The sequence below is a fragment of the Ictalurus furcatus genome, chromosome 5 (genome assembly GCF_023375685.1).
Source record: "Ictalurus furcatus strain D&B chromosome 5, Billie_1.0, whole genome shotgun sequence".
Classification (NCBI taxonomy): Eukaryota; Metazoa; Chordata; class Actinopteri; order Siluriformes; family Ictaluridae; genus Ictalurus; species Ictalurus furcatus.
The window spans coordinates 15,761,144-15,781,845 of record NC_071259.1 but is presented as its reverse complement, the minus strand read 5'-3'; the positions used below and the strand labels follow the sequence as shown (position 1 = coordinate 15,781,845).

General features: G+C 38.7%; 2 protein-coding genes across 3 annotated transcripts in view; one reads left to right on the top strand and one right to left on the bottom strand.

Moving 5' to 3' along the window:
• gucd1 (guanylyl cyclase domain containing 1) overlaps positions 1-6,610 on the top strand; it is a 36,028-nt gene extending 29,418 nt beyond the window's left edge. Inside the window, exons 7-8 of one of the 2 annotated variants that reach the window (XR_008385956.1) lie at positions 5,565-5,661; positions 5,866-6,610. The gene's annotated coding sequence lies outside the window, so the exon portion shown is untranslated. Of the gene's footprint in view, positions 1-5,564 lie in introns of both variants that reach the window. The other variant, XM_053624867.1, reaches the window with a different exon arrangement.
• Positions 1-20,702, bottom strand: part of upb1 (ureidopropionase, beta) — a 114,243-nt gene that overhangs the window by 3,565 nt on the left and 89,976 nt on the right. The window lies entirely within an intron of this gene.

Below are 20,702 nucleotides of genomic sequence, written 5' to 3'. Positions count from 1 at the left end.
ATTGGGCCCAATTAGCCATTTTCCCTCCCCGGTGTCATATGACTTGTTAGTGTTACAAGGTCTCAGGTGTGAATGGGGAGCATGTTAAATTTGGTGTCATCGCTCTTACGCTCCCTCATACTAGTCACTGGAAGTTCAACATGGCACCTCATGGCAAAGAACTCTCTGAGGATCTGAAAAAAAGAAGTGTTGCTCTACATAAAGATGGCCTAGGCTATAAGAAGATTGCCAAGACCCTGACACTGAGCTGCAGCATGGTGGCCAAGACCATAAAGCAGTTTAACAGGACACATTCCACTCAGAACAGGCCTCACCATGGTCGACCAAAGAAGTTGAGTACACGTGCTCAGCATCACATACAGAGGTTGTCTTTCGGAAATAGACCTATGAGTGCTGCATTGTTGCAGCATATGAGTACATTGCTGCAGAGGTTGAAGGGGTGGGGGGTCAGCCTGTCAGTGCTCAGACCATATGCCGCACACTGCATCAAATTGGTCTGCATGGTTGTCGTACCAGAAGGAAGCCTCTTCTAAAGATGATGCACAAGAAAGCCCGCAAACAGTTTGCTGAAGATAAGCAGACTAAGGACATGGATTATGGAACCAAGTCCTGTGGTCTGATAAGACCAAGATAAATTTATTTGGTTCAGATGGTGTCAAGCGTGTGTGGTGGCAACCAGGTGAGGAGTACAAAGACAAGTGCGTCTTGCCTACAGTCAAGCATGGTGGTGGGAGTGTCATGTTCTGGGGCTGCATGAGTGCTAGCACTGGGGAACTACAGTTCATTGAGGGAACCATGAATGCCAACATGTACTGTGACATACTGAAGCAGAGCATGATCCCCTCCCTTCGGAGACTGGGCAGTATTCCAGCATGATAACAACCCCAAACACACCTCCAAGATGACCACTGCCTTGCTAAAGAAGCTGAGGATGAAGGTGATGGGCTAAACCCTATTGAGCATCTGTGGGGCATACTCAAATGGAAGGTGGAGGAGCACAAGGTCTCTAACATCCACCAGCTCCGTGATGTCGTCATGGAGAAGTGGAAGAGGACTCCAGTGGCAACCTGTGAAGCTCTGGTGAACTCCATGCCCAAGAGGGTTAAGGCAGTGCTGGAAAATAATGGTGGCCACACAAAATATTGACACTTTGGGCCCAGTTTGGACATTATCACTTAGGGGTGTACTCACTTTTGTTGCCAGCGGTTTAGACATTAATGGCTGTGTGTCGAGTTATTTTGAGGGGACAGCAAATTTACACTGTTTCACAAGCTGTACACTCAATACTTTACATTGTAGCAAAGTGTCATTTCTTCAGTGTTGTCACATGAAAAGATATAATCAAATATTTACAAAAATGTGAGGGGTGTACTCACTTTTGTGAGATACTGTATGTTCCCTTGGGGTGTTATTAATCTACATATCGATATACTTTTTATATTATAACAATATATTATATACTGGGGGCACAGTGGCTTAGTGGTTGCCTCGCACCTCCGGGCTTGGGGGTTTGAATCTCACCCTGTGTGCATGGAGCTTGTATGTTCTCCCCATGCTTTGGGGGTTTCCTTCAGGTATTGTGGTTTCCTCCCCCAGTCCAAAGACATGCATTGTAAGCTGATTGGCATTTCCAATTTGTCTGTAGTGTGTGAATATGCGTGTGCAATTGTGCCCTGTGATGGGCTGACCGCCCATTCAGGGTATCCCCTGCCTCGTGCCCAGAATTCCCTGGGATAGGCTCCAGGCTCCCCCACAACCCTGTGTAGGATAAGCGGTGCAGAAAATGGATGGATATCTTATATGATATACTTTTTAAACTCGAACAAAATTATAGTCTCCTCCAAAAGTACTAGAACAGCTAGGCCAGTTGTTTTTTTTGTTGTTGTTTTTTTTCCCCTGTACACTGAAGACATTTGAGTTTGAGATCAAAAGATGAATATGAAATGATTGATCTAAATTTCAGCTTTCCTTTTCTTGATATTTACATCCAGATGTGTTAAGCAACTTTTGGTGGCACACCCCCTAGTTTTTAGGGATGCAAAAGTATTGGAACAGATAGTCTTAAAGTACGTAACACTTAATACTTGGTTGCATATCTCTTGCTTGCGACAACTGCATCAAGCCGGAGACCCAATGACATTACCAAAATGTTGTATTCTTCTTTTGTGATGCTTTTTCAGGCTTGTTCTTTCAGTTGTTGTTTGTTTTGGGGGGTTGCTCCTTTCAGGAGGTGAAATGCATACTCAATTGGGTTAAGGTCCTGTAATTGACTTGGCCAGTCTAAAACCGATTGAAAGCCTTTGTTGTGGTTTGATTTACTGCCTTGCAAGATGAAGTTCATCCCAATTAGATTGGATGCATCTCTCTGCAGACAAAATGTTTCTGTAGATTTCTGAATTCATTTTTCTCCACACTTTCCATCACTGTGGTAGAGGTTAATGTTGATTCCAGAATATTTAATAAATAATTTACTACCTCATATAACAGGAAATAAATGAACTTGTTTTTCCCACATATATGCCATATATATGCCACAACATTTCTATTGGATTAAGGCCATTCCAAAACATTAACTTCATTCTTCATTAACCGTTTTTTTGGTAGAACAACTTGTATGCTTAGGGTCGTTGTCTTTCTGTATGACCCAGTTTATCTTGAGATTCAGTTCACAGACAGATGTCCTGACATTTTTCTTTAGAATTTGCTGATATAATTCAGAATTCATTGTTCCATCAATAATGGCAAGCCATCCTGGCCCAGATGAAGCAAAACAGGCCCAAACCATGATACTACCACCACCATATTTCACAGATGGCATTATTCTGAAATGCATTGTTTTCCTTAACATGCTTTCATTAGTACATAGCACTAAATGAAGCCAGTCCTCCTGGATACAGTTATATACATCAGCCCCGTCTAACTGGCAGAGGAGGAGATGTCGCACTCATTTATATTCAATTCAATTTTATTTGTATAGCACTTTTAACAATGGACATTGTCTCAAAGCAGCTTTAAAACAGACTTTTATATGAAGTCTGTTTTGTTGAACTTGTCCACTGTTCACTAAAGGAGATTTGAGTACAAAATTGTATGTGGTAATTGCAGTCCTAAGGCCATAGCAGCAACCATAGTCCCAGCAACCACAGTGAGAATGTCCATGTGGAATTGAGATCCAAAACCATTTCCATGGTACTTCAAGTGGTACTAGATTAATGATAATCTAGGCATCACAAAAAAACCTAATCATAAAATCAACTCTTTTGAAGTTCTTTATACTAGTATAACACATGTAGCTACAAAAAACAAGTCTACCAAGTCGATTCTGCTAATTATTATTTACAGATCCACAGGGCCATATTCTGAATTCCTTGGTGAATTTGCAGATTTCATCTTTAACTGTTTGTTTCTTTAGACAAAGCATTAATTGTTAGCGACTTTAATATTCATTTTGATAACCCGGAAGACCCTCTGAGAACAGCAGTTGTGTCTATTCTAGTGTCAGTAGGGTTCAATCAGAATGTAATAGGGCCTACTCATAATGGTTGTCACAATCTTGACCTTATACTAACATGTGGATTAAATATAGAAAATGTTGTCACATTTCCGCAGTCTAAAGCTATCTCAGATCATTATTTCATCTCATTTAAATTGCATATTGAATATAATATATGCACCTTGCCATGCTACCACATCAAACGTGCATTCACGTTAGCTATTGCACAGAGTTTTATCAATAACCTCACAGAGATATCATCTATGATTGAATCACCGTCTGATCCCAAAAGAACTTGATCAGGCGACTGAATGCTTAGAGTCAACATTCAGCTACACGCTAGATAAGTTAGCTCCACTTAAAAGAAAAATATTTAGAGAGAAAAAGCTAGCACCCTGGTATCATGACCATGGACAATGCATGCACCTTAAAACAGGCCACTTGAAAATTAGAACATAAATGGCATCAAACCACATTGGTAGTATTTCAAACAGCACAGAAGGAGAGCCTCCTGAAATCTCTTGGTGCTGCAAGTCTATCTCAGTCTATCTCTCCACCTTAATTGAAGATAATCCTAGATTCTTATTTAGTGCTGTAGTAAAATTAACTAGGAATAAGACCAACACAGAAACATGCACACAATCATTATATAGCAGCAATTTCATTGTCATTATAGTCATTGTTTCATTCATGATTTCATGAATTTTTTAATTGGCAAAATTGAAAATATTAGACAAAAAATTCAGACTATTAATTTAAAACCAGACAGTCTTATAAATAACTATGTAGATAATAATACAGCAATATCAGATAAATGATTAGAATGTTTTTCTTCAAGAGACCGAACTAATTTCATTCATTTTTTCATCAAAATCATCAACTTGTCGATCCCTTACCTACATGTTTCTTCAAACAGATTATTCCAGAAGTAATCAGACCCCTTCTAAAAATAATAAATTCTTCCTTTTGCACTGGCTATGAACCTAAATAATTTAAACTAGCAGTTATCCAACCCCTGATTAAAAAACCTGACCTCGACCCCTGTCAATTGTCCAGCTATAGGCCAATATCAAATCTCCCCTTATATCTCCAAGGTCTTAGAAATGGTTGTAGCACAGCAGTTCATACCTACATAGGAATAATATTCATGAACTGTATCAGTCAGGATTTAGACTTCATCATAGCACAGAGACAACACTGGTTAAAGTGATAAATGACCTACTACTGGCCTCTGATCAGGGTCGTGTCTCCTTGCTTATGTTATTTGACATTAGTGCAGCTTTTGATGCCATCGATCATAGTGTTCTCCCTGATAGACTATAAAACGTTGTTGGCGTTAAGGGAACGGTCCTCTCCTGGCTCAGGTCTTGTTTGACTTATAAATATCAGTACATAGATGTAAATGACTTCTCTATGCATACTGAGGTAAAGTTTGGTGTTGCACAAGGTTCTATTTTAGGCCCACTGCTTTTTGCTTTATAAATGCTACCTCTGGGTCAAATTATTCGTAAACAATTAACATCCACTGTTATGTTGACACAGTTGTATGTTTCAGCAAAGCCAGATGACAGACACCAGCTTAATAAAGTTGAGGAATGTGTAAAGAACATTAGACACTGGATGCTTATTAACTTCCTCTTACTTAATTCTAACAAGATAGCCTTACTGTCTGGCTGTACCAGTAGATGCATAAACAAGCTCCAGTTAGTCCAGAATGGAGCTGCAAGAGTCATTACTAGAACCAGAAGATATGACCACATCACCCCTATCTTATCCATACTGTACTGGCTCCCAGTAAAATGTTGCGTTGATTATAAAATATTACTATTGACCTATAAAGCACTAAATGGTCTCATGCCACAGTACCTGAGTGAACTACTTCGATCAAAAGGTGCAGGCTATTTGTTGGTACCTTGAATACTGAAGGCTACAGCAGGGGGAGGAGCTTTCTCTTACAAAGCCCCACGGTTATGGAACAGCCTTCCAATTAGGACTCAGACACACTCTCATTGTTTAAGTCCAGGTTGAAAACATATTTGTTTAGTCAAGCTTCTTGTTTTTTTTTCCTTAGGTAAAGGAGCAGATCTAGAGGGTTCACAGGCATAGAGTGTTGTGGTGAATTGGGATGTTTGGATGCTGTCATCCCACACTTTCATGTGTTCACCCAGGTTTGTTGATGCTGGAGTGGTTGCCTGCCTCATTTCCCAAGGTGCCCTCATGTCTGTGTTACATTATGCCTCTCCCTTTTAGTTATGCTGTCACAGCTAGTCTTGCCAGAGTCCCTGCTTGCACTCACGCAAAGTACATTGTCCTTAACCATTTACGGGACAATAGGCATACCTAATAATCTCTCCGTCTCTCTTTCTGTCAAGCTACACATGATACTTCTGAGACACCAGTGATCCTGATCCCTTCTGCTCTCCGGACCTGCCTGATCCATCCTGATGCCCTACTTCTGGTTGGAGTTCTCATCAATTGGAAGTCACATGCTGCTGCTGAGGATGGCCCCACATGGTGCAGCCTAAAGATCATTGAGATTACCGAGGATGGTACCACTTAAAAATCATAAAGATGGCTTTGGACCTCAATTCATATTAAAAGTTATGCTAAGATGGCTAGGACTACAATTGCTATTATGGCTGTAGGACCGCAATTGCCACAAACAGTTTTGAACTCAAGTCTCCATCAGTGAACAATGGATAAGTTCAACAAAACAGACTTCACGTAAAAACTATAATGAATTTTCCTGGGTGTACAACTGTACTATTTGACCAAATAGTGTTAGCATGTTTATAGAAGGGATTTATTTATAATCTATTGTTACCCAGATGATGATGGATTCCCTTTTGAGTCTGGTTCCTCTCAATGTTTCTTCCTCATATCCTCTCGGGGAGTTTTTCTTTGCCACCGTCACCTCTGGCTTGCTCATTTGGGATAAATTCATACATTTAAAATTTATATCCTGAATTTATATATTTCTGTAAAGCTGCTTTGGGACAATGTCCATTGTTAAAAGCTCTATACAAATAAAACTGAATTGAATTGAATTTCTCCAAACATAACACTTCTCATTTAAACCAAAAATTCACACAAAATATGCTTGTCTTCTGTGCAAGTAAAGACATATTTTCATAAACCCCCCTGCCACCCCCCCCCCCCACCACCCCCCCCCCCCCCGTATCCATTCCATACCACGTTATGATTGTTGTTTCCGGGAAACAGGCCTGAGGCTCATATCAGGGTCATAACCTGGCCTCGGCATTCAGGGCTATAGCCCGAAGATTTTTTCTTTAGCCTTGAATAATTCACAACTGAATGTCAGTAAAAGAAGACTGTTGTATTTTATCTTCAGTGAATGGAGGCAAGGCCAATCAGACAGGGTTTACAGGAAAATCTGTGGAAATACTTGTGTCTTATTGGCTAACAGGTCAGTAAAGAGCAACAGGAGCAAGCAATTTGTGCATTGTACAAACTCACTCATCACAGTCAGTACGTTTACATGGACAACAATAATCCAATATTAACCAGAGTAAGACAATACTCTGATTAATAAACAACCATGTAAACATGGGCGGCTGTGGCTCAGGTGGTAGACCAGGTTGTCCACTAATCGTAGGGTTGGCGGTTCGATTCCCGGCCCATATGACTCCACATGCCGAAGTGTCCTTGGGCAAGACACTGAACTCCAAGTTGCTCCCAATGGCAAGTTAGCACCTTGCATGGCAGCTCTTCTACCACTGGTATGTGAGTGTGTGTGAATGGGTGAATGAGGCACAGTGTAAAGCGCTTTGGATAAAAGCGCTATATAAGTGCAGACAGCGCCATTTAAACAGCGATTATAAGTGCAGCCATTTAAACAGCGATTATTTATTACCTTAATTAGACTTAAGTCATACTCGAAGTAAACACAAATCGAATTAAGACGTGGAGTATTCCTATTTTAGTCGCATTATCGAAGTGCATTACAGACATGCACACACCTTAATCAGCCTTTTAACGACGTGTGGGAGATTTCGCCGTATTTTGCGACAGGACACATTGCAACCATTTGATGGAAAACAAGAGAGCATGGCTGCATCCAAAACGACATACTTACCTATTATATAGTAGTTGAAATACACGTATTTCAGCTAATATATAGTAGGTAAGTATGTGGATTCGGACGCAGCCCATGGCTTCAAGCAGTTGTCTATTTGCACGTATAGCATGACAAATAATTAACTGCACTTGAAGCTTTCGTAAAGTTAAAAATTAAACACCCAAAACTGTATACGGTACCATAACAAAGACGAACTGTATGTTGATATGTGAAATTCTGGAGGGAACGTCAGACGGCGTGGTGTGGGGACGTAATGACGTTGTGCCATTAATCAATCTATGTTCTATAACATGTAAAACGGGAACATGAAAGGAATATTCTAAAAGCAATGAATGTAAACACCTTAATCACAATATTGTCTTATTCAGAATAAGGTCAATAATTAGATTATTGTTGTCCTTGTAAACGTAGTCATTGTTAACTGCAAAAAAAGCTCACACAATTACAGAGAATCTTGTATTAACCACTGCAATTGACATGACCAGAGAGCTCTTCAATGAATCTGCTGCAAATCATAAGATACTCATAAGGATAAGAATACAAGATATGTCTGAGGACATAAAGTTGTAGACTGTAACATGCATTAAGGCAAGTGACTATTATGCACTCCAAGTAGATGAATCAACAGATGTATATGATCATACCATCTTGATGTATTGGAGAAAGTTATCAAAATGAAATCGCACCCTCAGGTTTCCTATTGATTTGCACTGGCTATGAGTTCAGTTATGTTCTTGGTTTTGTCAAGATTATGTTTATGCTTTTATATAGTGGCCCATTTTCACATTCACATCATGTGAAAAATTAATTTTACATTTATTAAGCATATGCATTGCATTTTTAATAAACTGAAATTTTCCATTGTAAATACTTGAGGTACAACCATGACAACTCGCTATGTAAGTTCATGTATTTCCTGTTATGTGAGGTTGCTTGCTTTTTCCATTCAGTTGTATCTGACTCTTGGTGATCCGATGGATAAAGTTGCTCTAATGATCTTAGTCCTTGATGTTATTCTTTAATTCTTGGAGACTCATGTTTGTATCTTTCTTGACAGCATCCAACCACCTTGATCTTGGTGTCTTCCTCTTTTCCGTTTTCTTTCCATCATTCAAAGCATAATGTTTTTTTCCAAGGAGTTCTCTCTCCTCATTATGTGACCGAAATATGTGAGCTTCCATTTGATCAAAAGTGATTCCAGTGAACGTTCTGGCTTGATTCGGTCTAGAATTGTTTGATTTGCTGTTCTAGCAATCCAGGGAATGCATAAAAGCCTCCGCCAACACCAGAGTTCGAAGGAGTAAATATTTCGATGATCACTTTTCTTAATTGTCCAACTTTCACATCCATACATCGCTACAGGAAAGACCATTGCCTTGATGATTCATATTTTTGTTGCCAAGGAGGTGTCGTTGTACTTCTTCAACTTGTCAAGGTTCATCATTACATTTCTTCTCAGGAGTAGCCGTCTTCTGATTTCAGGGCTGTATTTGCCATCTCAGCTTATTTACGATTCCAGGAAAGTAAAGTCTTTAACTATCTCTAGTTCTTCCGCACCAATCCTGAGGCTTTGTAACAGTTCCGTCATCATGAGTTTTGTCTTTTGCACATTCAGCTTTAGTCCAGCTGTAGCGCTATCTTCTTTGATCTTGACCATCATTGTTTTGAGATTGTCTGCACTTTCCGCAATTAGGGTTGTGTCATCAGCATACGGAAGGTTGTTGATTTTTCTTCCTCCAATTTGATTCCACTTTGAGCATCATCAAGTCTGGATGGTGACAGGATACAGTCATGTCGGATGCCCTTTGCAACCCTGAACCAGTCCGTTTCGCTGTAGTCAGTTCTCACTGTTGCTCCTCGATCAGTGTACAGGTTCTTCATGAGGTTGATCAGGTGGCTGGGCATCCCAATGTCTTTGAGTATGTTCCACAATTTTCCATGGTCAGCACAGTCGAAGGCCTTGGTGTAGTATATAAAACGGAAATAAGCATCATTCTGGAATCCTTTTCAATTATCCACCTGATGTTGGAAATCACGTGTTCCTCTTCCCTTTCTAAAGCCAGCTTGCTCATCCGGCAGTTCTCTTTCCATGTACAGTTGTATTCTTTGTATGATCTTCAGCATAATCTTGCTGGCATGTGATATTAAGGCTATTGTGTGGTCGTTTGAGCAGTCCTTTGCATCCCCCTTCTTTACGATAGGTACAAATATGGATCTCTTCCAATCTTTTGGCCATTGCCTCTTATTCGAGATCTGCTGACAAACAGCTGTCAATACTTTGACAGTGTCATCCTCTGTTGTTCCTAGTAGTTCAATTGGTATTCCATCAGTTCCAGCTGCTTTTCATTTTGCCATGACTTTCAATGCCCAACTAATTTCACTTTCCATAATATCAGGCTCCAACTCACAGTTTTCATCTTCAAATCTCTCTGTCATGTTTTCTTCTCACTTGTACAAATCTTCTGTATATTCTTTCCATCTTCTTTTAATATGTTCCCCATCCATGAGATTCTTTCCTTGTTTGTCCATCAATGTTCCAATCCGTGGGCAGAAATTTCCTTTTATCTCCTTGATCTTCTTAAAGAAGTCTCTTGTTCTGCACCTCTGATTATTATCCTCGATCTCTTGACATTCATGCTGTAGATATTTTTCTTTATCCTTCCTCGCTTTGCGCTGGAATTCGGCATGTAGTCTGGCCAATGTATTTCTGTCTCCAATAGCCTTCGCCTTTCTTCTGTAATTGGCTATTGACAGCGCTTCATTGGAGAGCCAATTCACCTTCTTTTTACCCCTTGCTTGTGGAATAATGTTCTTGGCTTCTTGGAGTACTATATCGCGTATTTCTCCCCAGAGTTCGTCAGGCTGTCTTTCGTCCAAGTTGAGAGCATTAAAACGATTTCCAATGGCGATGGAATATGCATTTGGTATATTATCCAGGTCATATATTCTTGTTTCTCTTCAGCTAGATCTTCAGCTTTGCTAGTAGTAGTTCATGATCTGTGCCACAGTCTGCTCCTGGACGTGTCTTTGCTGACAGTACTGAGCTTTTCCATCATCTGCTACAAAGTATGTAATCGATTTGGTTTCAGTGCTGCCCATTTGGTGAGGTCCACATGTAAAGTCTTCTTTTGGGCTGCTTGAACCATGTGTTCATGATGCACAGTGAGTTTTCTTGGCAGAATTCTATCAGTTTGTTGCCTGCTTCATTTCGATCCCCCAGTCCTTCTTTTCCAGCTAGTGTTACAGGTTCTTCTTTTTCTCCAAATTTGGTAGCATTTTGAGCACCTTCCAACCTGGGGGCCTCATCTTCTGGCGCCAAATCTTGAAATCATTTTGGTCGTCTATACATTGGATTTTTTTGCTGGGTGGGTCGTCATTTCCTTCCTCAGCGCAGTCCAACAAGGTTGGTTTGCCAGATGTTTTGGCCAAGTGATGCCACTGCTGCCCAGTATCTTCTCTCTCCCCATTTATCCGGGCTTGAGACCGGCTAGCTGTGATTTAAAATCTATGAGGTAGTATATGATTTATTAAACTGTAGCTCTCTAAGCAATAAACTAGTCTGTTTCTAGCTAGCTAAGCAAGCTAGCTAGTATTGACTAATATAGTGATGCTAACTAGTTTATCTTGTTAACCTAGCCACTGTTGATAAAGTTCAGATTTGTGAAGAATAGTGTTTCTATAATGTTAACATAGCATACTTAGCTCAGTAGTCCAAACATTAAGATTAAGAGTACACTTTCAAAACAGTGGGACATCCGTGGTAGTGAGCTAGCTAGCTAATGCTCAGAGTCCAATTCTGCTTGGCTAGGTAGCTATAACATCATGATACTGTTATTTAACATCATCTTACTGTTACGTCCCATTATGTAATCTTGTGAATGTGTGTATACGTATTGGCTTGTAAATGTGTGTATATGTATTACTTTATTTTTGCTCTCCTAGGATGAGTAGCGACACCTGATGTTAATCAGCGCTCTTGAGTGTCTCCCTCTTCTGACTCACTCTTGCGGCCATGGAGCTCTGATACAAAAGCCGGCCAGTTTGGCGTACTGCAGGGACGAGAGGTTGGAGTTTTCCCTGCTGTCTCTCTTGCTGGGGGGTCCCTTTCTCCTCTTCCAGACACTTGCTCATTTGCCTCCCCATGTGTTGTGTACCGTGTAAGGTATATTAGTTGTGTGTGAGATTAGGCAGGGGAGGGATCTGTTGTACAGTTTGTAAAAGGATACATTTTGTTTAAGTCCTGAGTGCAGGGTGAGTGGTAATTTTCTTGTGTTCTTTGCTTTATTAAATGATTTATATCTTAATATAAGGAAGCTGAAGGGAGATGGGTGCCATTTATTTTATGCATCCTTTTCTCCTGTTTATACTGAGTTAGAGAGGGAGTTAGATTTAGTGTCCTTTCTTTGCATCTCTCTTTTGGATATAGCTTAGATAATAAAAAAAAAAAAACAAGCACACTTTTTTTTTTGCTGTTATTTTGGCATTGCTCTCTCCTTGGAGTTAATTATTGCTTCCGTGTAAAGCTCTAGTTTTTTTTAGGTTACAGTTTTCCTGTTTCCTAAATAAATCTTTATTGTTGATTTGCAAAGTTGTGTTTGTTAATTAGTGCTGGGACGGAGCTCTGAAATTGTTGAAATTTGTTTAATTTATCTAAATTCCTTAATTTTTATTTTAAGACTGTTCCTTCTTCTCTACCCTAGACAGGGGAGGTTGTTACACTTACATTTTAAAAAGCGAACTTAACCTGGTCATGCAGATGTAATCATGAGTGAGACTGTTTGGATTGTACAGTGCTGTGTGTATGTGCGTGTGTCAGTCATGCTCCACACAGGATGAGATGTACATTTGCTATTACTATTGTAAATTGGTTAGCCATATGTATATATCTTATACATTTATTATGTATATTAATAGTTATATTACTGTACTTTCAAATCCAATTGATACAGCCCAAGCAAAATATTACATGTAAGGCCTGTTTATTAATGCTTATGGGTTCGTAAGTTGCTCACCACTGTTAAATGGATGTTATATTTTAGTATTAATGGATGATTAATATGATGGAAAGAGCAAACACTGTGTGTGGCAGAGCTGATACAGTATTTACTAATGTTGTTGAGTCAGATGTACGGCTGCAACAACTAATCAATAAAAATCAACAATAAAAGTAGTTGGCACGAACTTCATTATTGATAAGTTGAACTGTTATGAAGCATGCTATGGCGTGTGCTATGTCACTTCATAAAAACACATTTGATTGAAACCATCCATACTAACTGTACTGATTTTTCCGACCCTATCCAGTTTTCTGGCTGTACTGCACATTTATGGTCATATATTACTAATGAATGATTAGTCTACGAGACAAACGTTTTAACACAACTCATGTCATGCAGCGTTGGGCAGCAAGCAGTGAAGCTATTTAAATCAGTTTGCTTGTAAGAAGTTTAACTATTTTTCTGACCCAGTAGGTCGATTGTAGAGTATATTTTAATGTCTTGTGTGTCAAGTCATCAAGTCTCCATCCTGCTTCTGGTTCACATCAGAATCAATCCTTAAGAGTCGATTCGCTCATTTTGGGCATTGACACCCAAAAACATTTGAGTCAGTTCCACACCGAAAATGATTTGCCCCATGTGCACATGAGAATTTCAGTGAGCAAAACAACTAGCAGAGATTTATTTTGCCGTTATTCTTAATTTGCCTGTTCGGTATTTGAACAAATGAGGGCTTGAAATACAGATAAGACACACAGTTGCAAAAAGTGTGGTAAGTGATAAAAAGTGATGAGCAGTAAAAGATGTATAAAAGTCACCTTGTGTTAGTTTGAGTGTCAAATTTGTTTGACGTGGGCACTTGATAATATTCTCATGCTGTGACCGATTATCTAATCAATATCTGTAATTTATTGTAGTTAGTGAACTGGTATTTAATTAAGCCTAGTTAAGTAAGAATTCTGTAGTATTGTTTATTAAAGTGCGACAAATAAATAGATTTTAAAAATTTTGGTTTTAATACATTAAAAAAATTATAACTGATCGATTAATAGAATAAATTGACAGATAAATCAATTATCAAAATAATCATTAGTTGAAGCCCTAGTCACATGGTATGTTCTGTAGGCTCCTGCAGTTGTTAAAGCTATAAATAGGCAACTGAGTCAAAACCATTGTAGTTTACTATTTTAAGCTGTCTGGTGTTAATATGGGTGTAGTATTTAATATTATTTATTTTCCAGATACAATGAAATATCCAATGAAATTATAAATAAGGCAGGTTTTTTTTTTTCAGGAAACCAGTCCCACTTTGTCCCAGGAAACACAGTATAGAATGTTTGTTTTTTTTTGTTTTTTTTTTGATGCCCAATATTACAGTGCTCTCCACTAATATTGGCATCCTTGGTAAATATGAGCAAAGAAGACTGTTAAAATTTGTCTTTTGTTTAACCTTTTGATCTGTTGTTCAAGAAATTCACAAAAATACTCTGCTCAATGATATCCACCAACTGCAAACAAAACACAGGTTTATAAATATATATATATATATATATATATATATATATATATATATATATATATATATATATATATATATATATATATATTATAATGTGTTAAATATAGGTGTACAACAATTATTGACACCCTTTTAGTCAGTACTTTGTTACCTCCCTTTGCCAAGATAACAGCTCTGAGTCTTCTCCTATAATGCCTGATGAAGTTGGAAAATACATGGCAAGGGAACTGAGACCATTCCTCCATACAGAATCTCTCCACATTCTTCAAATTTCGAGGTCCACACTGGTGGACTCTCCTCTTCAGTTCACCCCACAGGTTTTCTATGGGTTTCAAGTCAGGGGACTGGGATGGCCATGGCAGGACCTTGATTTTGTGGTCAGTAAACCATTCTTGTGTTGTATGTTTTGGATCATTGTCCTGCTGGAAGATCCAACCATGGCCCATTTTAAAGGGAACCCTGACTATGAAGACTTGTATGGCTTATTAGATTAACGCTGACATCCGCTATATAAATTTGATTTACAAAAACACTCTAGATGTCAATTTAAATAATAAATAAATAAAAACAGTTTCACTCGTAAACTGCTACTGCTGTTTACATCGCAATGCATTCTGGGTAGTAATGTCAAATTGTTGCAATGGTCTTGATTCTCCAGTGACCCTACAGCGATATAAACTGTTCAACCTTTTCAATTTGAACCCGAGCGTAATATACGCGAGGAGGCTAACATAGAAGACATTACTCAAAATGTACATAAAAATGAAGATGCTCTGAGAGGTGAGGATGTGAGAGTGGTGCAAAATTGATGCCCAGAAGGTGTCTGTGCAGCAATTCCATGTCTATGCCAACCGAGAGTGAGAGTGTTGCAAAGAGGTCCACCTTCTTTTAGCAGTTGTTCAAGGTAAGCATATGGCTTAAACTATCGTTTTATGATAAAAACATATTCTAATATCAATAATTTTAGAGAGTATCAACCATCACCGTCGTATACTTGACGACACTGGCGTGCCGTCACCATATGAGCAAATCTATGCTATGTACACAGCAATATACCTTTGGAAAACTAAGATTCTTGTGATTCGATTGAAAAAAAAATTGTTTCAAGATACAATAAACAAAAGCAGCTACAATCAATGTCTCTGTCAGACCACCGACATACAAACAAACACGAAACGGAGGCAACTCACCTAATATGAAGCCTCATAGTAGTCCACTGATCCATAACATCCCAACAAAAACACTTGTTACACTGGCAAAGGTCCAAAGAATCCAATTATGTAAACATATTTATTCCACCTTTCAAAAGAGACCAAAACCATGCATGTACTCTATGGTTCAAGAACAGCTTCAATTTTACCTTGAGTATGCCTTGGCTAGGTGTTTTAGGCTAATTTTACAGGCGCTTTACGTTATGAGAATATACAGAAAAATGCACTAACAATATGTTTATGGGTTTGAATATATTTACAGATATCCCGTGTATCACAGCACACAAGAACTAGAAAACTACAGCCAAAAGTAACACAGAGTGGCATTCTTTTCCTGCTGCGGGGGCTAGTAGCTAATAGTAGCTAGTGCTCAAGCACAACCATTTTACGTCATCGACTTACGCATGCAATGTAATGGCAGCCTCCGTAGGTTAAAATATGTATTAAACATTAAGGATTTTTAAAATAATTAAAATATTTAATGTGTTTCTAACAACATATTTTAGAAGAAGAGGGCAACTATTGCGTGTTAAGGCCTACAAGGCTTCATAGTCGGGTTGCTTTTAAGCTTTCTGGCAGAGGCAGTTTTCATTTAATATCTGTTGATATTTGATAGAGTCCATGGTGCCATGTATCCTAACAAAATGCGCAGGTCCTCTGGCAGAAAAACAGACCCAAAACATTAAAGAGCCACCACCATATTTAACTGTGGGCATGAGGTACTTTTCCATATGGCTACCTCTTTGTGTGTGCCAAAACCATGTCTGGTGTTTATTGCCAAAAAGCTCTATTGTGGCTTCATCTGACCATAGAACCCGATCCCATTTGAAGTTCCAGTAGTGTCTGGCAAACTGAAGTTTGTTTTTGGATGAGAGTTTTTCTTGAAACCTTACAAACAACTTTGTAGTGATGTAAGTGACTTTGTAATTTTGGACACTTTCGGACCCCAAGACACATCTAAGATTTATTGGCCACTCGAACCATCCTTTTCACAGTGCATTGAGACAAAATAGACACATGTCCAATTCCATGTTGATTCATTTCCAGTTGACTGGAACTTCTAAATTATTGCCATGATGGTGGAAATGGGCATGCATACGGTGGATGTAATTGTGTAAAAAACAGTTTTGTTTGTTCACCCTCTGTCTGCATTGGTTTCTTCCAGGTTCTGTGGTTTCTTCCCATCTCCCAAAAGAACAGACACAGGGAGAACATGCTACCTACTGCACCACTGTGCTGGCCTGTTAATTAAAATAATTTCACACAAAGCTGTTTTTACACAATCACATCGACCGTATACTAGTATGGTACTGTTGGTATTGTTTTCCAACCATCCATCCATCTTCCATACTGCTTAATCCTTTTCAGGGGGAAACCTGGAGCCTATCCCAGGGAGCATGGGGCACGAGGCGGGGTACACCCTGGACAGGGTGCCAATCCATCGCAGGGCACAATCACATACACATTCACACACCCATTCATACACTACGGACACTTTGGACATGCCAATCAGCCTACCATGCATGTCTTTGGACTGGGGGAGGAAACCGGAGTAACCGGAGGAAACCCCCGCAGCACGGGGAGAACATGCAAACTCCGCACACACAGGGCCATGGTTGGAATCGAACCCCCGACCCTGGAGGCGAACGTGCTAACCACTAAGCCACCGTGCGCCCCACGTCATATGCAGAAATGTATTACTGTATCAGTGCAACACACTAGCATATGGCCAGAAATTTCACTACTTAGCTATTGCTAGCTATTGCTTAGCTTTATGAATTTTGCATAGAAACTCCCCATATTTACATCACTATGAGTTAGCAGTTAAAAATACACAAAAAGAGCAGGTTTCCTTGTTTGCCCCAGCAGCAGAGCCAATCGATGTATGGATCTGAAACGATTGACAGCTTTGCAATGTCTTTTGAAAATTCCAATAATAACTGACCTCCCTGGAAGCCCTACCCCTCCATCACAAATTAGTCTCTAAGTTTTCAAGCTTGAAAGATGTGGCCTTGCTTTCAGCACAAAATAATTGGAGAATTTTTGAGTTCATCAATGTGAAATAAAATCTATCAGTGTATGTTTGACTTAGCTAACATTAGACATAATATATGCATAATATATACAAGAAGTATACTGTATAGGAACATGAGTTAAATGCAGATGCTGACAAGTCTGTTGTTAACATGTTGTGAAAATAAAGATAGTCAACTGTTGGGAAAATGTTTGTTTTTTTGGGGTGTGTGTGAGATTTCGTTTTGAAAATGACAGGTTCTATGTTATTGTACTCATCACAAGACTGAGATATGCTGGTTCATCTTGAACCCAGGTTTTATATCATATAAACAGAACAGACAGACTTTCAAGGAGAGGTGTGACTTCTCCATGTAATCTGAGATACAAGATTTTACCTTCATTTTAATCAGATCTGACATAACCAGTAACTTGCTACTTGAGTAGTTTTCAGATTGGATACTTTATTACTCTTACTCAAGTAATTATTAACATTGTTACTGTTACTTGAGTAATTATTTTTTACTTGTACTTGAGTAAAATGTCTGGCTACTCTATCCATCTCTGAACCTAGTTAATGTTAGCAATAAGCAAAGTTATGATTGTTTTGTATAATTCGAGAGGTTTGGCTTGCCTACTGTTAAATTAATTGATAAGGATATGATAATGCAAATTGATACTGAGACACTGAAATTTAATTTCAGTTTTATATCCAGATTTCTGTAAAGCTGCTTTCTGACAATGTCCATTGTTAAAATCACTATATAATTAAAATTTAATTGAATTGAAGATTTCACATAGACAGACTGTCTGCACATGACATATAGATGTTTTTGCAGAAGTTTATTAGATTTAATTCTGATTATTTGCTAAAAAATCTGAACTTTGGCAGCCACTGAGTGTTTTTAACTAGCCCAATCCGGTAACCCTGTCGTTAACTGTCTTCTCTTTCCTGTTTTTGACAACTGCATGCAGTAATAACTCTGTGGCGCTAAATGAGGAAGTAAGCAATTACACAATTAGAAAGGTGAGCAAATCAAAGGAACATTGGTTTATATCTTTCAAATAGCAAAATGTTTTTAAAATCTTTGATCTCTGAGTCGTGAACAAGGGCTTTATGAACATTATCATTTGTTAAACAGCTGATATAAGCTAGATGAGTAAGTCTAGTGGGATGAGTTTTTGTGTTATAGGAAAATGATCCATGCCAAGGTCCTGTGAAACTACTCAATGGAAAGCAAAGGGATCTAGTTATACTTGTTGAATGACTTTGCATGTGCCTGCAGAAGCAGCAGCAATGCAAGCATCATTGTTCACACAACATTCACAAAATTGAAGATTTAAAAGAGACTCTCCCTATATGGCATGTCAGAAACAAATAATTCCTGTATGTCAGGGTTCCAATTCGAACTGTAAAATGTTCATAGATTATATACACAGAGATATATCACACTGTCAAGCTCTGTCTTTCATAAAACTTTCTGCTGTCATCATGATTGTTGCCATGGCCAAATCAAAAACACTGACCTAATGTTCTAAAGTATTTACTACTAATCTAGAAAATCCAGAAGACTGGTATGCAGAACAGACCTTTTGGTAGGTTTGAAGGTGACATGAGAGGTTTTTAAAATTCAAACACTAATTGTAATATTAAACCTGGTTAGTGTTTGTTCTCATTAACAGTCTAGAATAGTGCATAAGTATACTTGAATGAAGTATGACTTGAGACACAACACTGTTTAGTGGAGGTAGATGGATGGGGAAATTTTTACTGCAGTACTACGGTCATGGGAGAAAGGAAGTACACGCTCCTCCAATTTTATGTTTTATTTATCAGGGCCTAAATAACAGTTGTGTTGTCCTCACCAACTTCTATAAACAAACAAACAACCTCAAGTGACAACAAAAAAAAAACAACAGATTTCAATTTGTAGTAATTTTTCCCAAAAAGTAAACCAACATTCAGAAACCAGGTGGGAAAAAATAAGTGCACCCTGTATTTCAGTACCATGTAGAACCACCTTTAGCAACAATAACATGAAGCAAACATTTTCTGGAGTCTCAAACATCATTTTGGAGAAATTGTGGCCCACTCTTCTTTACAACATCGCTTCAGTTCATTGATATTTGAGGGCATTTGTTTATGCACAGCATCTCATTAGGGTTGAGTCTAGACTGTAACTTGGCCATTCCAACACCTTGATTTTTTTCTTCTTCAGCCATTCAAATGTCAATTTGCTGGTGTGCTTGGGATCAATATCCTGTTGCATGACCAAATTTTAGCCCAGCATAAGCTTCTGGACAGATGGCCTCACATTTGTCTCAAGAATATTCTGGTATAAAGTGGAGTTCATCATTGTCTCAATGACTGCATGTTTCCCAAGTCCTGTTGCTGGTATGAGGTTTTTGAGTTGTATGTGATGTGTTTGGTTTTCACTGTGCATGATGACCAAACATTTCCACCTTGATCTCATCAAACCAAAGGATATTGTTTCAGAACTATTGCGGTGTGTTCAGATGCAATTTTGCAAACCTAAGTCATTCTGTCATGTTCTTTTTGGAGAGAAGGGGCTTTTTCATAGCCACCCTTCCATGAAAGCCATATTTGTTCAGTTTTTTTTTTTTTTTTTTTGTGCATGAACATAAACATTTAAGGGGTCTGTAGGTCACATCATGAAGTGCTTGGGCTTTTCTTTCTATCTCTGAGCATTAAACAGTCTGTCATTGGACTGAATTTGCTGCCACTCTTGGGAATACTGGCAACTATCTCGAAAACTGTACACTCACTGTGTGAATGGTGAATTTTAAATTCTTTGGAGATGGCCTTATAATCGTTGCCAGATTGATGAGCAGCAACAATCAAGGCTGTTAAGTCAAGTCTGATGTCCTTTATTCTTGGCATGATGAAGACATACACCTGAGTTCTTCAGGATACCAAATTGTCAAAGGTTCTGCTTTTATAGAGCTAGTCACACTTCTTGATAACTAACTAATCTTGTGCATTTCATTAGTAACTCACTTACACTCATAGTAATGACTGTGGAAGTAGGAAGGGTGTAATTATTTGTTCCCACCTGTCACGTTGCGAGACGTAAGGGAGTAGAGTACGGAAGCAGGTGCAGGTAAATACATATTTATTTTAAGGCAGGCAGACAAATCCAAATTGTAATCCAAAAACATAGTCAAGACAGGCAAAGGGTCGGGCGATCGGCAAACAGGCATAAATGGGGCAAAGCAGGAATCAAAGTCACAGTCACAGAAAACAGGGTCAAAACACAAAACAAGAAACATGAACTCGTACTATGAACTGGGAGCGGAAAAACCAGCGTGGATTAAATGAACTAATCTAAAGTTTAACCTAACTAAATCT